We start from the raw sequence: 15,583 nt of genomic DNA, 5'->3' as shown, positions 1-15,583 counted from the left end.
CCTTCTCTGTATCCCTTTCAGAAAACAAAGTTGCCTCCTGTTTGCCACTAATTAAGTGGTGCAATACCTAGCTTGTTGGATTGGTTAGTGTTTTTTACAGGGCTTGTTAACCACTGGCCTTTCATAGTCTTCACTTCCTCTGTAGCTGTTGCCAAAAGGAAATGTGCACTGTAGCTCAGGTCACAATTCTCCAGGGTGTCTGGCTCTGGGAAGGGACTGACTCAAACCAATAATAGTAGAAAATGGTCTCCTTTTTTGCAGAACTAACATAAAACATGCACTCGGTGCCCTCAGGTCTGCAATAAATATATAGCACTGATTTAAATCAAAGACATTCATGTCCAGCTTTGCTGTTTTCTGTTTTCTTTTTTTTTTTTTTTTTTTGTGTTTGAGTATTAATTTTACTTTTTGCTGTTGGATAGCTTTTGTTTGGCTGGTGGTTTCCAGAAATAGCTCCTGGGGTTTGGCAAGAGTTGAGGTCGAAGCTCACACGAAAAATCATTATTGCTGTCTCACTCTGAGGTCATGACACAGCTACCTAAAATGTTTTTTTTTTTTTTTAATGGGACCAAAAGCAGATCAGCTGCAGTGTCTGGCAACCGCAGTGTCGCTGAAGCTGAGATTTTCTCTGGGGTACAAAGTCAGCGTCCTGTGGGTTGACAGCCAGGGCTTGTGACACACGCTCATGTCCATAAACAGGGATTTGTCCCTTTGGAGAAAATAACCTTGATAATTACTGGGTGCATATGGACCTTCCCACAGCAGGAGGAGGGGGAGGAGACCGGGGTTGACTGAGAGAGAGAGAGAGAGAGAGCCACATCCGCTGGTGCATTCCTCCATGCTGTGTCATCCTGGTGCTGAGTTTCCCCTCAGCTTGCACAGAGATTTCCACAAGGCAGAAGGTGCAAAGGGCTATTGACGCAACACTCAGGGCTGTAGACACTGACATTTAAAGCTTAACAAGGCAACACGACCACACATCCATAGACTCCCCACAGAAACGCAAAGTCATCAAGACTGTTTTAAGGATAAACATGCTAGGTCTGTGAAAAATTGGAAACATATGGTGGGGTACATGGAAGAGGAGAGAAGACAGCCTGGTGACCTAACTGAGGATGCACTCATAGCTTTCACCTCATCTCCCACCCTCTTTCTGCCCTCATCGTGTGGCCTCTCTGGTTTGGCTGGATTGGCATGGTTACAGCAGTCGGGGCTGAATGTCTGTGGCTGGCTGGTCGCCCGTCTACTTGCCTGTCATTCCGCTGGTTAAAGAGGCCTTGTTGAACCGCTGCACTGTGCCCGGCTACTACGGGGCCATTCATTCCTGTAACGGCAGAAACAGCCAAGTCCTGTCATCAGCGCCAGCTAGCACATAGCAATTTACTGCTGGAAATGACAAGGGCATGTTGCTTAGTAAGCACACTCTGCCCCAAGCAAGCTCATAATCCTTTTTTTTTTTTTTTTTTTTTTTTTAAAGTTTGGATTGAATTTCAGAGAATGAGAAGCTTCTCTCTGACAGAGCAAGTGTCTTTAGACAAACACAGCGCTGGCGTCTCAGATAGGTTCTCTCTCTGTTGCTTGTATGCCATCTACATCAAGTGTAAAGTGAAATAGACTGATCTATTCCCCAAGGGATTATACAACAACAGCACGAAACAACAAAACACATCCTTTGTGCCGCCTCAAATGCTTCAAATTTCAAAAAAGAAGACTCAGAAACACAGCTTGTCACTCTGAGAGGGTTCTTTTCCCTGCTCGTCAGTTGCTCCGTGTGCCTTTGGCTAATGGCAGCTCATCCTGTCACAGATGACCTGTGCCTCAGTGAGCCGTTCTCCATCGTTTTCTCAGTCCCAGTGTGACACACAGCATGAGGACATGCACTTCATCCTGCCTTTGCCCTCCTTTCTCTAACTCATCTCTGACTCCTGCCCCCTCCTCCTGTCCTTGACTCCTCTGCTTTCTCTCCCTCTCTCATCCTCCCTTCCCTTTCTTCCCATTCTTTTTTTTTTGTCTTCCTCCCCTACCCCTCGCTCTGTGTCTGCAGCCCTAACATCTTCCTGCTATGATTAGCAATAGTGTTTTTTCCCCAGCCAGTGTAATGTCTAGAGCCTCCTGTGTCCTTGGAAAGCAGCCTAATAAGCTCAGACACACACTGCTGTCTCTGCGCTCCACAGACCTATTCTCCAGTGTCACCCAGCACACACTGAGGTAAACAAAGACTACCACACACACTATTCTGGTGTGCTAATAGACCAGCATACCAGCCCCACTGAGGACAGCATTGATGCTAGCTCGCTAACGTTGACCTTCCGTGTGCCAATCACAACAAATCTGCTCCCTGATTTGAATATGGGGAGGAAAACAGTGTAAATTGAAAGCAGAAATCCCCCTGGTGTGAGACAAGATGAGCCTCAGAATAAATTATTCAGATGGCAGCCTCTTTCCCGCATGGCTCTCGCCTTCTGCTACGTTTAATGGCATCTGTGATGACGCCCATTGGAGATTAATCCAGATGTAAGACGTTCGTGTGTGTTTTGAGCGCGCGTGCTTACAATGGTACGTGTGTTTTTGTCTCTGTGTGTGTGTGGCCTGCTCACCCCTCTTCTCATGCATCCCGTTGTGTCTTGTGATGGGGAAACAAAGCCTCAACAGGGGAATTTATTTCTTCTCTGGAGAGGGCTGTAAATAAACAACTAGTGAATCAATGCCTCCATTTGTTTTTTCTCTGATAATTCTGCCTGTGTCGTGAGGCGGTGTGACAGTGTTTTGTAAGCCGGTGTAGCTCCCGGCAGCCATATTTCCTCTTGGTGAAAGTGAGAGAAAACATGCTGCACTGGTCTCATGTTTCATTACCGGAGATCAGTAAATTACTGCATCCTTTTTTTTAAATCACTCACTGCAGCTCATTTAGCATCTTGATGGAGCCTTTGTATGAGTGGAAAATAACGCAAGCATTAGATATTGTGCGCCAGAGCTACAACTATACACAGGCATAGAGCTTACCAGGTGCAGTTGAATAGGAAAACCCACAGAAATCCTGTGCTGAATGTGTTTCAGTCTGTGTGAGTACCACTGATTCGCTGCAAAAGAATGACCTTCGCCAGCACCAGCCCTTCCAACGCTTTGAATATAAATTATTATACTAGGAATAGATACCCCCCCCCCACATGTGTTTTTGCATTATAATAAAAGTGTGTTTGTAAAGCCTTTTTTTGAATTAGGGATTATAAATTCTTAAAGGCTCAGTTCAGCCGTAAAACATATTTTATTGTTGAATCGACTGGTTAAACTCGAGGAATAAACTGTTATTTTCCCTAATTGCAGTTCTGTGGTCTTCAGTAACAATAATGAGCAGAGCACAGGTCCCAGAAAATATGAGGGTGGTTTCTTGTATTAGCTACGGTTCGATGACTAACAGGAACAGTGAGTAATGGTGTGAGCAGAGTGATCCTGGTTCTTCAGGACTAAAGGTAACCTCCCAGTGTGTAAACCTTGATTAGGAGCAATCATTCAGCTAATGCTGCTCTTGGTAATGCCAAGATGACAACATGTAAGAGCCTTTAATGAGCGCTGCTTTACCGCGGTTTCTTTGTGCGCAAGTACCCCCTCTATGTATCCCATATCCAAGTGTGAAATTACAATATCAGATCATATTTAGTTAATTAAACCCATATGACTAATTTAATTTGACTCAGATATGGGGGAAACTGAATAAATCATGGAGGCGTATTTAGCTTGCTAGTGCTGGTGTTAACAGTAATTAAATGTGGGGCAATCTGTAGCCTGTGAAGATAGCTCAAGTCTTTTCTTGCCGCCTACTGTATAAGTACATGTGGAAGAAAAAAAAAAAAAGTAAGCCAGATGGTTTTGGGAAGCAGTCTAGCAGAATATTAATGAAATGATGTGGGAGTTTCAAACACAGAAATAAGTGAGTTAACGATGCAGTCCTATAAAGTAGGCTAGTGCGTTAATCGTCAGTGAGTGGTCATCCCATCAGGAGATCTGCACGTCGTAGTTAAAGAAGAAGAGCCAGAAGCAGAGAAGAAATATTCTTCCACGATTAGAGCCTGGAGAGTTCAAAGACAGCTGCTTCTGCAGAAAGATGGGCGCAAAACACTCAGAAGGAAGACAAGAAATCAACTCGTATCTGTCATTTAAGTATTTTATGTTTCATATTTGGCGCGGATTAGAGACGCACATCTTCTCCAGCTCTGTCATTCCTTGTTATGTGCTTCCAGTGTGTCAGATGCACGACAGGGTGCTTCATTACATCTTGATAAATGATGCCACCTAAGTCTTGTTTTCCTATCACTAAAAAGCAGATTGTGTTTTGTCACAGTCCCTGATGTGCATTGCATTCTGTTTTGTTTCATTTTAGATTTTCTCTCTGATTGATGACGATAAAGAAACGGATTTTGCCTAATAGGAAACGCAGGAACATCCTCATCCACACTGGTATGGATCCTTATGTATCACCTCTATCTACATCTGAACAGTTAAGAATCAGCTCCTATCATTACACAGATATGCTTCAACATGATTTTGTAAACAAGATATGATGGCTGCATTTTGCATTCAGTTTTTGTGTATGTGTGTGTCATACCAGCCACTAAACATACACAGGTTTGGTCCTAGAGCAGAATAGACTGGTGATCATATTATATAGCAACTGAGGCAAGGGTGTGTGTGCTTTCAAGAAGGAATTGAAAACAGAGTTTAGTGTGATTCGCAGGAGCAGAAGAGCACACCGTGTTTTTTTTTTTTTTTTGGTTTTTTTTTTTTTTTTGGTTTTCAGTTTTACAGCACAAAAACTCAAACTCAAATCATGTGTAAAGAAAAGTCCTTTTATTTCCCTGTAATACTGAAACAGATACTATCCTGTCTCTTATTGTAACGCTCACAAAGAACAGCAACCACATATGTCAGAACATACTGAATTAATCGCCATGAAAGGTTGACCACTGTTGTTTTGAATGAAAGCATATGTTTGTGTGGTGATTTACATGATTGGGATTGGGAATTTGTGGGTAACGGCATTTCCTCTTTACATGGCAGACAGCTGGTACTTATCAGGTAACAGGGCAGTCTGTCTTAGGAGTCCAAACAAATTGTGATGCTAACTCATCCTTTGCTTCACTACAACGCTGTTTTTCCTCTGATGTGGTCAATTTGGAAAAAGCCCATTTGAAGGATGTTTACAAGGCACATTCTCACATGTATACTACAGTGGTGATACTTCCCTGGCTCAGCTTCAAGCTGTCCCTGGGGTGTGAAACCTAAACTGCAGCGTTAGCAGTGTTGAACTAGTGGTGAATTACCATGCATGGCTATTGATCAGCCTCTATCCATACCAGTATTAATCTTCAAGAGTGCTAATCCCCATATCCTATATTTGTTTTTTTCTTCATAACCTGCAAGAGAAGGCTCAATTTGGTGCAAAAATATACACAAATACTTTGTTCAAATAGGCTTTAAACTCCATAAATATCATGTATTCAAATATCCACCGGACTCCATGGATACTGAATGTTTATTTAGACCTTGGCTGATAATAAAGTGTCAAAAATCTCTCTCCTAATGGATCATCTAATTGGGGTGAATAAGGATGCGTGGAAATATTAGACTAAAGGATGCCCCATTATGGCCCCAGCAAATTTAAGTAAATGGATAACTTGTACCTCTGCTTTTGTTTGGAAGGCTGTGCAAAATGTCGACCGCATAGTTTGTATACATGTGAAGCAGTATCAAAGTGCTGGAAGGTGAATAATTTTTGTGGCATCTGCACATTCTGCAATATGCTAATGAGTAAAGCTGCAAAAGCCAGATTGCCAGGAGAGAGAGGGGTAGATGGAGAGAGAAAAAAGAGGGAGGGAACAGAGTGGAAAAGAGAGAAACAGACGGAGGCTGGTGTAAATTATGGATGCAACCTGCGATTTCCAAGAGGAAAATAAAGGCAGAGAGAAACCTCAAGTCATGCATATCAGATTACGCATTTACCACATTTTCTTATCATGGTCCGTGAGCAAACTCGTATAGAGTCTGTCCTCTGAGTGTGTGTGTCTGTGTGTCTGTGTACGTGTGTCTGTCTGTCTGAGAAAGAGAGTGAAGCACAAACACATTCATCCATGTCGAGTTGTGCGGAGCTGTGTTGTGTTGCCAAGCGTTCTCTGAACTCAATATGACGTGTGTGTCTAAAGCTCTGTTAACTTTTATTGCACTATAGTGTTGTGTTGCTTTGTATTGTGCATCTTAGTGTGTGTCTACAATCACATTACCCCGGATAGTTCACACAAATCATTTCGGCTTCAAACAGGCTCATGAACACAATGGCAAATCTGTTACGTTCAGAGGTGTTTCAGTTAGGTCCACATTACCCAAATCACGCTCTGGATATGATTACAACATTATTTAACTATACTTGTGTAATGATACTTTGAACACCATGCTACCTGTTTTCTTTTCTTGTAATTGCCTAAATCTCATTATGTATTTTGCCTGCTTAAGCAATTCTAAGTAAGTGAAGTTAAGGAAAAATGAGTGTTCTTGTCCCACTACTACATCCTACCCTTGTGTGCCAGTCCCCTAACAGCCTGTGTGAATAATGGATCCATTCTTGAGTCATGTCTGTGACTGGGGCCTGTGCAGTGGTGTAGTTTTCCCACCAGAGGTGGAGGTGGAGGAGATGGGAGGGGCTGGTGGTCTGGAAATAGCTATGCCTTAGCTGGGAGCACCTTAGGTGGGCCTCTGTGCCAGCCTCACCTTCCTTTAACACACTCGCAGGACAAAACTGCAGTTCTGCTAGAAAACCTGGCGCGTATTATGCACCTATTTTCCAGTTCAGTTGAAAGTAAATATGGTTTGACTGGTCTCCATTCAACATTGGTGCCTGAGTGATCCCCTTAAAGATGGCAGGAAAATTAGAGGACTGTGTTTTCTAAGAATTTGGACCAGAGCCATGGTGCACTTAAAGTGAGAAGTGTTTGTGTCGGAGAACAGAAACTCTGAAGCTGCCCTGGATCTCTCCTGCATGTAAATGTGTGTTAATGTGCAAAGTAGGTCATTTATTTGGAGCAGGGACAGTCGTAGTGTGCTGTCTTTGGAGTGATGTCAGAGTGGGGAATCGTTTCATAAGCAGACACATTGCTGGATTTAGTGAACTACACTAGGGATTTAAAATACCAATATTTTGTTGATATGTCAAGCCAAAACCCTAATATACCACAGGGGAAGGTAGGAGGCGTTGAAGGTGAAAGAATCTGTGGTCAATCCAGAGACAGCATCAGTAACCACAACCAGAGATAGCAGCCTAAAAATCAGACTAAATCAGATTACCAAACAAACAGCTAAGAGGATTAATTCTGATCTCTCTCTCTCCATCTCTCTCTCTCTCTCTTTCCATCAGACAGATATTAAATCTGCAATCTATAAAATCCCTTCAAATGATTTTCTATTCTACTTTGTGGCCCTCGTTTTCTGGTCACATGTTCAGAGCGAAGCTCTTTCTGCTCTGAGCAAACTGTGCCCTTTTGTTCTGCCATGAGGCCTCTAGAAATTGCTTTACTAAACAGAGTATCATGTTGGTCTTTAAAAATATCTCCACTGGGTACAACACAAATCTGACCTCTGATTAGATACTATACTCCTTGCTTTTTAAGGCCCTTAATGTTATAGTAACATGTTCCAGCCAGGCACACTTGCTGTTAGGAATTAAACTGTGTTGAAAGATGCCACTGGTTCTGTGGCTGTCACTTAAACGACCAGAGCAGTGTTCACTGGCACAGACCTGATTAGTAGCAAACATGATATATGGAAAAGAATAAGTCCACCTTGTTCTTGGCTTTCAGATATCAAAAATTCTTAGAAGTAATCTTGGGAATGAATGTTGGTTTACAAGGAAACCATGGCAGTACAGTATGTTCTCTGGGAAAAAAAAAAAGAGGCCATAGATTAATTTGGTTAATATTTCATGAAGCTTACAAAGGCAGAGGGCATTTGAGGCTTTTCAGATTATTTGTTCTCAGCCAATATTACACACCATGGTTGAGCTTCTGCACCAGCTGTACACAAAGTCTACAGTTCTCGAGCACAATGCCAAGACAAGGCCCTTGCTGTTGAAAGTGTTTGTCTCTGATAGTGTTGTTTGTGAAATGGGAGCTGTTCAGATGTGCTGTTCTTTTACCTTCACCATGATCTGATTCAAAGGGGCCAGTTCACGCACAGCATCGTATCACTCTCCCGAGTGCTGATAACTGCTAACAGATTTGTATTAATATCCTCTCTGGTACCCTTTGATGTCAGCTGATTCATTTTGAATCTCCACTCGGCTACTCACGCACAGCTCGGTGAAACACAAAAGTACAATGCAGAATTGCTCTTGACAGCTTGACAAACTGACAATCCCACTCTCAATCACTCCCTCTCCCGCCCTCCCTCTTGCTCTCTCTGATAGAGCCATATATTGTAACCAACGAGACAGTAATCAGCGCAAACCTAATCAAATCACTGCTCCAGCAAGCAGCCCTGGCTGCCAGACTTCCGCGAAACGCATCTCACATCAAGAAACAGGCTGCATGTACGGCAGTATGCACTGTAACCTGCATGAAATATCAGGAGAAAGAGGATTATTTTCGAAAATGTCACTGACGGCATAAAAGCTCAGTAGAAGAGTGTACCTCATGTCAGCAGGTGTGATATGTGACTCTCTGTGTGTTGTAAGAAAAGCTACTGCACACCAGTGTGAGAATAAGTGATTGGCAGAGTGTGCAAGCTATCAAGTTAACTATTAAAATGTGCCTTTTAGATCTGCACAAACAAATGCACATCTCCAAACCTCCTCATTATCAGCAGCAGGAAAGCTGCCTGGGCACTGGTACAACTTGTGTGTACATCTGTGTGTGCGCTTGTACGTGTGTCGTGCGTGCGCTTGATTCAGCGAAGCTCATTCCAAGATTTGGTTAACCGAGTTGGCTCGGCCTATTGCACTGCCACAGAGTGTGCAGTTGCTTCGGCCTCTGTATCATTTAGTGGCACTCGTGCTCTTGTCCTCTTGCCATGAAAGCACAGACACTTGTGCTTTTTCTGCTCTGCAACAAACATACAGACATACATGCACACATGGCTGAACGAGAGAATGATCTAGTTAGAGGGAGAGCGAAAAAAGGAAAAAATGAGAAAGTACCAATTAAGCTTCTCAGACAGTTCTGCCAAGAGACATCAGGGGGTTGGAGGGGAAGTGTGCGTGTGTGTGTGTGTTGAAGACGTGGTAGGGGGTCTGGTTGACTTCAGCAGCATCTAACTTTGTGTTATACAAAATAATTTTTGTACTTTTCAAGTTTTTGAACAATTGATTGAGGTGTCAGGAACCTGCTGTGGAGTCTAGCAATTATCAAGCTTTTTATATGTATTTGCTTTTTGGCAATGTAGTGTATAGAAAATGGTGTAAAATGATGCTGTATGATTGGTCTTGGTTCGCTCCACTTTAAGTCTGAAAGTTTCAGAAGAATATAAGTCATTTCCACATACACAAACACATGTAGCTATGTCCTAAAACATCAGCTCTGTGTGTGTGTGTGTGTGTGTATATATATATACAGATCATAGAATCATATTTGGTTCATTAGCTTTATGCTGTTGATAGATTTTCAATCATATCAAACAGAAAAAAGCAGTAAATTGTCAAAAGTGACATTTGTGAATGCTTCGCAATTTGATGGATAAACAATTGTTTGTTTAAAGTTGCATCTGAGCACAAAAATGCCCTGTTTTGCTGTCAGACAGCAACCAGTAGCTAAATCTTAATCCAAACAATCTTAGAGGCAGAAAAACTCTCGCTGTAGTGCCAAATAAAGCCTCTTCCTCTGTTCTGTGTTCACGCTGTGAAACAAAAGGCTAGTTTGGCCAAATCAGGACTGACATCATTGGCAACAGCTGCGGGCTGTATGTACTGTGTGCGTTTGTGTGCATGTGTATGTCTCTCTGTGTTTACGTCTGTGTGTGCCTGTGTTTGTGTCTGTCAAGATGAGGTGACCTGATTGCTCAGCTGAGCAATGAGGGAAGACCCAGCCTTGTGTTGTCGGAGTAGCACCAATGAAAAGCACCAGAGATGGACCACAATGCATCCTGGCTGGCAGCCCCTCCTTCTGTGTAGCTCTGTGTATTGTGTATGTGCCATGCCCTTGCATCCCCCACTCTCGCCGTACACACACACACACACACACACACACTGGTACTCCTAACCATGCCAAAGCAGATTTGGAGATGAAAAATGATCCACCACTGGCAGTGCACTGCTTTAACAGCTCCCAGCTATAGAGTGGCAGGTCAGGCCAAATCCTGTTTAAAGAGCCTTTATCCTTATTGCTGTTAAGATAGAGCCACTTAGAACTGGACCTCTCCTCTCCCTGACTGACTCCATCACCAATTGTCATGTACAGTAACATCCTTTTATAATTTTATTTGAGAACAGAAACAGAAGAACCTCTTCCAGCTTGATATGGGAGATTTGTACTCATCCAGCTACAGGGGCTGACAGTCTGTAAAAGCTGCAGTGAAACATGTCTCACTGTGCCTCAAGGAACTGTTAACCCACTTAAATGAACAGAAACTGTTTAGGTTTCAGTGGATAGTTCTGCTGTTACATGATGGCCCAAATTTGGTTTATAGAGGCACATACAGAGTGTGTGTACTGTTTCCCAAGTATACAGTTTTAGGGGACCTGCAGAATTTGGATCATTTTCAGCACCAGTATGAGTAACAACACAACGCGACAACACAAATAGCTGAACATTGGCAGCTTTAGTCTAAAAGGATACAACAATGACTACTGGCCTCCAGAAAACAATATCAAACATACACTACTTTCCCTGTGTTAGTAAAAGGTGGGTGGTCTTACCATTCACCCCTCCCAGCATCAACACATACAGTGTCTTCTCAACACATATACAGACACTCAAACAAAAAAGGTGCCCCAACCCCTTTGGGATTTCACCTGGGGCTTAATAACCTTACTAGAGCCATCCCACCCCTGCTGCTCTGCCTTATTACTCCCTGCACCCTTTCTGATTTGTCCAGGGGAGGGAAGAGAGATGGGACTGATTTAAAGCCACACCTGAGGGGGCTGCAGAGGAGGAGAGAGGCTGGAATGAGAGCTGCAGGGCAGTAAGTGGTGAGGGTGAGGAGAGTTGGGGGAGAAAATTAAGCAGAAGGAAACACAGAAGACGGAGTGGAAGGTGGAGGCCGGCAGCAGTATTGACGGAAGTTTGGATAAGAGAGGGATTAGTGGATCCTCAAAGAACTTGGAGCTGTAACAGCAACAGCCTGTGGTGAAGCGGATTCTTTTAATAAACTGTGAAAAAGAAAAGATGGCTGTATATGTGTGATAGGCTTCGGTCCATTCTTGTAATAAAGGTGTGTGTGCCTCTGGAGTCACCAAGGGAAACCTTCACATACTCTGTCCATCCCACATCTTCACTTCTTTTTGTCCAGTATTTTTCTCAGGGAGGATTAATACATGCATCTTGTATTTGTGTGTGTACACATTGGATACATTCTGATTGGTGCTCAAGTGTTGAGGTTTATTACTCTGCTCTAGTGTTTGCATGTGATGTGTCCAGATCTATGATGCCTGACTGCGATAAGTAGATGACTCTCTCCACTTTCTTCTTTTAACAGACTCAACACATCTGCTGGAGAGAAACATGAGAGGTGCATAATTACTGCATTTCCTTTTACTCTCTCCAGGCACACACTCACCCACTGCACCATATACAATAGACACAGTCAGTGATATTTGCTGCTCGTGTCAAAAAGTGCTTGCTTTAAGTGACAACTGCTTGTTTGTTTGAAGATAATGGTACACAAGACTCACTTGAGTATGGGATTTGTGTGTCACCTGAAAGTCCCTTTATGTGGCTGCTGAATCGTTTGTGTCCCACGTGCACGTTTAGTGCATGTCTAAGTGTGTTGAACAGGTGTTTCTGATTGTGTCTCTTTATGTGTCAGTGTGTGTGTTTTGAGTTTGCCTCAATGTCTGAGTCTACGTGCATCAGTGAGAATGCAGGAGGTCAGGTGTCTGTCTGGTTTCACGTTAGAGTGGAAACTAAAAGGCTCTGATTTCAGCCGGGGTCATCTGTCCTGCTTCAGGGGCCTCAAAGGGTAAAGTTTACTCAGTTGAGTAATGGTGAGGCAAGGAGTGGTCTGGTTACCTCACACACACACAAAGACATATATCAGGCATAAGGGCACATTATGTGCAAAATTGATTGATTTTTGAAAACCAAGATTACAATGAACACGTACAACAAATGCTGTAAACACTGTGGAAGAGCTCATTTTGGAGATTCACCATAGACCTGAAAGTGCTAGTTATTTTCCTTTTAGGATCAGCTGGTTCTTTTCTTAATTGATCAAGTAATCATAAACCTATTAAAAATACCTTACACTTTACCAGAGCCCAAAGGATTGTATTTCAAATTCATTTCTGTAACCTATATATTATTCTGTTTTATCTGAATTGAATTTTTGTTCCAGAAAGTTATGAATGAAGGTGGTCTCCGCTGCCCTAAATACCATATCTCCACACCATGACTGGACTGTTTTAGTAAAACCTCAATGAAACAATTGACTGGTTCACCAGAAAGGTTTGCCGCCTTAATAATTGGTGGAAGCTATTAAAGCTCTGACATATCTGAATGAATGAAAAAAAAAAAAAAACAAACACTAAAGTTACATAATGCATATTGTCTGTTTTTCTCCTTGTCTTTGTTTCCCTTATGTTTTCTTCCATTTAGCTCCCCTCCTTCTCTTCCTTCCCTACCTCCTCAATTTCCTGAGCCTGGTTTTTCCATTTTGCTTCCCTGTATGTGTATTTACATCTGTGCTTCTGCATCCCTCTCTGTGCCCAGTCACCGTCCTCACCTGTCACCTGTCTATGTTTAGTTTATGGTAGTTTGTTTGTTGCATATGCATGTAGGCCTGAGGCAATCGTAATAAAAAACGGTATTTGGCAAGTTGGAAACATGTTCACACTGAACATATCAGTAAAATGTTCAGACAACACATTTTCCCACCCAAAAATCCAGCCTTGTAGATGATTATACATATGTAGCACACATGCACAGCACTTGTAGCACTTATGTTTTCATATCCTCTAATACTAGTACTGATAATGTTTTGTTTTTTTGGCTGATTTCTCACAACAGGACTTGTGATTTTGGTAGATGTTTTTGTTAATAAAAATGTACATTTATAAAATGTAATGGTTCCAATTATACTAACGATCAAATCTCGAGAACACCCACCTACTTATAAACAGGCAGTGATCATCAATCAGTGCTGCGTCAGCAGTAATGTGGGCATTGTATCAGGCTGTGCAGAGGGGGCTAAGCTGGATGGCATGTTCTCTCAGGAAGAACTGGAAATGTTGCTGGACTACCACCTCGACTGACTTCAGATAATTGGCAGAAAATTGTTGGATGCATGGTATCCATCCACTAATGAGCTAATGAGTTAATGCAGATAGGAGTTTAATTTTCTTCCTTGCAGTGTTGCAGTGTTTCTATCAGACATTGGTGAAAATATTAATATGGCCCAATTTCTTCATTAAATCAGTGTCCCACAGTACAAAAAAAAAAAAAAAAACCAAGACACTGCTAGTTAATGTGTTAAACAAAGGATATGTTGAATATTTGAGTCATATTTGTCAGTGTGACCCTCTAATGACCAGTTGTCCATGAGACAGTGCATCTTTGATCAAAGCTGACCGGTGTTCCCATCTGGCTCCAAACCAGTGCGACCACGAGCTGAATAGCCTCATAAATGTTTTTCCTATTCAGATTGAGGCAATTACTATTCGACATAAAGTTCATTTAGTGCCTGCTGTCGGACTGTTTGGGTGCTTGTTCTGTGTGTGTGTGTGTGTGTGTGTGTGTGTGTGTGTGTGTGTGTGTGTGTGTGTGTGTGTGTGTGTGGGCAGCGCTCCCTCAGTTGATGAGGGGAGATCCTTATTGCCCCTGGCACAGTGGCTCATGGAAATCAATGTTTGATTTGCCGGCCACTTGATAAAGGATTTAATGCTGAAACATGCCCCCACCCTTTCCTGCCTCTACTCACAGTAAAGAAATTGCCTTATTGAATCCATTTGTTCATTTTACCTCCATTTAGTAATGTGTTTGCAAAGTGGCGGTATTTGCCTGTGATCATGCGTGTTTGTCGAGGTAATAAGATAGCTGTGATTACCTGACAGCCTTTGTGTCCATTCTCTGGTGACTCTGATATGTGTGTGAAGGTGTATGCAGTGTCCAGAGTTGTGTAACCACCACTCTGTGTGTGTATCGACCACACTTTGGAATGGAGAAACGCCTGTCCAGCATACAAAATCAATGGCTTCTGTTTTCTCTCCTCAAACGGCCTCGTGTTGGCTGCAGTGAATATAAAGCACATATTGCAGTGCACAAGACACACACTCATATGTCGCATCTTTGCGTCCACTTCCCTTTCACGTCTGTGGTGTGGACACATACAAACCGGGTTGGGCAAAATTACAAGTCAGTTGCACTTCATTTGAAGCAATATAAATCTCACAGTGTGTTTGCCTATTTGCTGCATATTTGTAGCCGTGTCTTCTGTCACCTAGAAAGACGAGTTAGGTCTGCACTGCTGCAGCTTCCACTGGACTGCAGAGTTTATTATTTCTTCTACTATATACACTCCACTGTGCCAGCAAATCAAACAAGGCAGCCACGAGTGTGAATGAAACATCATTTGTCTTCCATTGTGTTGATTAGCATTAGCAAAGCGGCCAACAAGTGTTTATTTAGTTAATGGGTAGGCCGTTTTATTTCAGGCAAGGGGATAAAAATCAAACCTGTTTTCACCATTATGCAAGAATCCCACCCTCTCTCTGCTTCTGTCCTAAAGTCTGTCTCAGTCAGGGATTATAGGTGGTGGTGGGAGGAGGAGGGGAGGTGGCAGATTAGCGCCAACCGGCCAGCGGGTCCGTCTGTCTGCTGTCAGAAAATAGAATTCATTTGTGTGATCCAGATGCTTATGCTCAGCTCTCTGCATCTCTGTTTGTGTGTGTGAGTGTGTGTGTGTGTTGTGTTGCTCAGTCAGAGGAGAGGATTGGCCGCTGGGTTGGGGGTGGTTTTTTTTCTTTTTTTTTTTTTTTTTTGGGTTGTGGTGGAGGTGGGGGCAATCTCACATCCGCTAGGCAGCTTTTGTACTTGCATCAAAGGAAACAGTCATGGCCTGATGACTACATAACCTGTTTAACTACCCTGACAGAGTACAGTATAAACAGAAGTGTGTACTCACACATGCACAGAGGACATAGATCCTCTCTGCTTTGTATTAGTTCTTCAAAACTCCGCAGGTTTCTAACTAAAAGGCCGCAATAAAATTAAAAGATACCACTATGTAAAAATTGTAGTGTAGTGCTGAAACAATTTGTCGATCCATCAGTTGGTTTATTAATTATTGATAAACAATTGTTTAGTTTCATTATGCAATCATTATTTGCCGCCATAGTGAAGTGTCGACAGAACAGAGACAGGGATGGTGTTGACAGGCTGTGTCGGGGTAACGT

The 15,583-nt window shown here is 42.6% G+C and overlaps 1 protein-coding gene across 8 annotated transcripts in view; it reads left to right on the top strand.

Moving 5' to 3' along the window:
• zmiz1a (zinc finger, MIZ-type containing 1a) overlaps positions 1-15,583 on the top strand; it is a 90,162-nt gene that overhangs the window by 30,705 nt on the left and 43,874 nt on the right. For 4 of the 8 annotated variants that reach the window (XM_026309177.1, XM_026309184.1, XM_026309183.1 and 1 more), the window contains one exon: positions 4,379-4,455. The exons of 3 other annotated variants lie outside the window; for them this stretch is intronic. The gene's annotated coding sequence lies outside the window, so the exon portion shown is untranslated. Of the gene's footprint in view, positions 1-4,378; positions 4,496-15,583 lie in introns of those variants that run through there. One more of the 8 variants, XM_026309179.1, reaches the window with a different exon arrangement.

The sequence above is a fragment of the Mastacembelus armatus genome, chromosome 15 (assembly GCF_900324485.2).
Source record: "Mastacembelus armatus chromosome 15, fMasArm1.2, whole genome shotgun sequence".
NCBI lineage: Eukaryota > Metazoa > Chordata > Actinopteri > Synbranchiformes > Mastacembelidae > Mastacembelus > Mastacembelus armatus.
The sequence above is the reverse complement of the archived record's forward strand: the minus strand, read 5'-3'. Positions and strand labels throughout refer to the sequence as shown.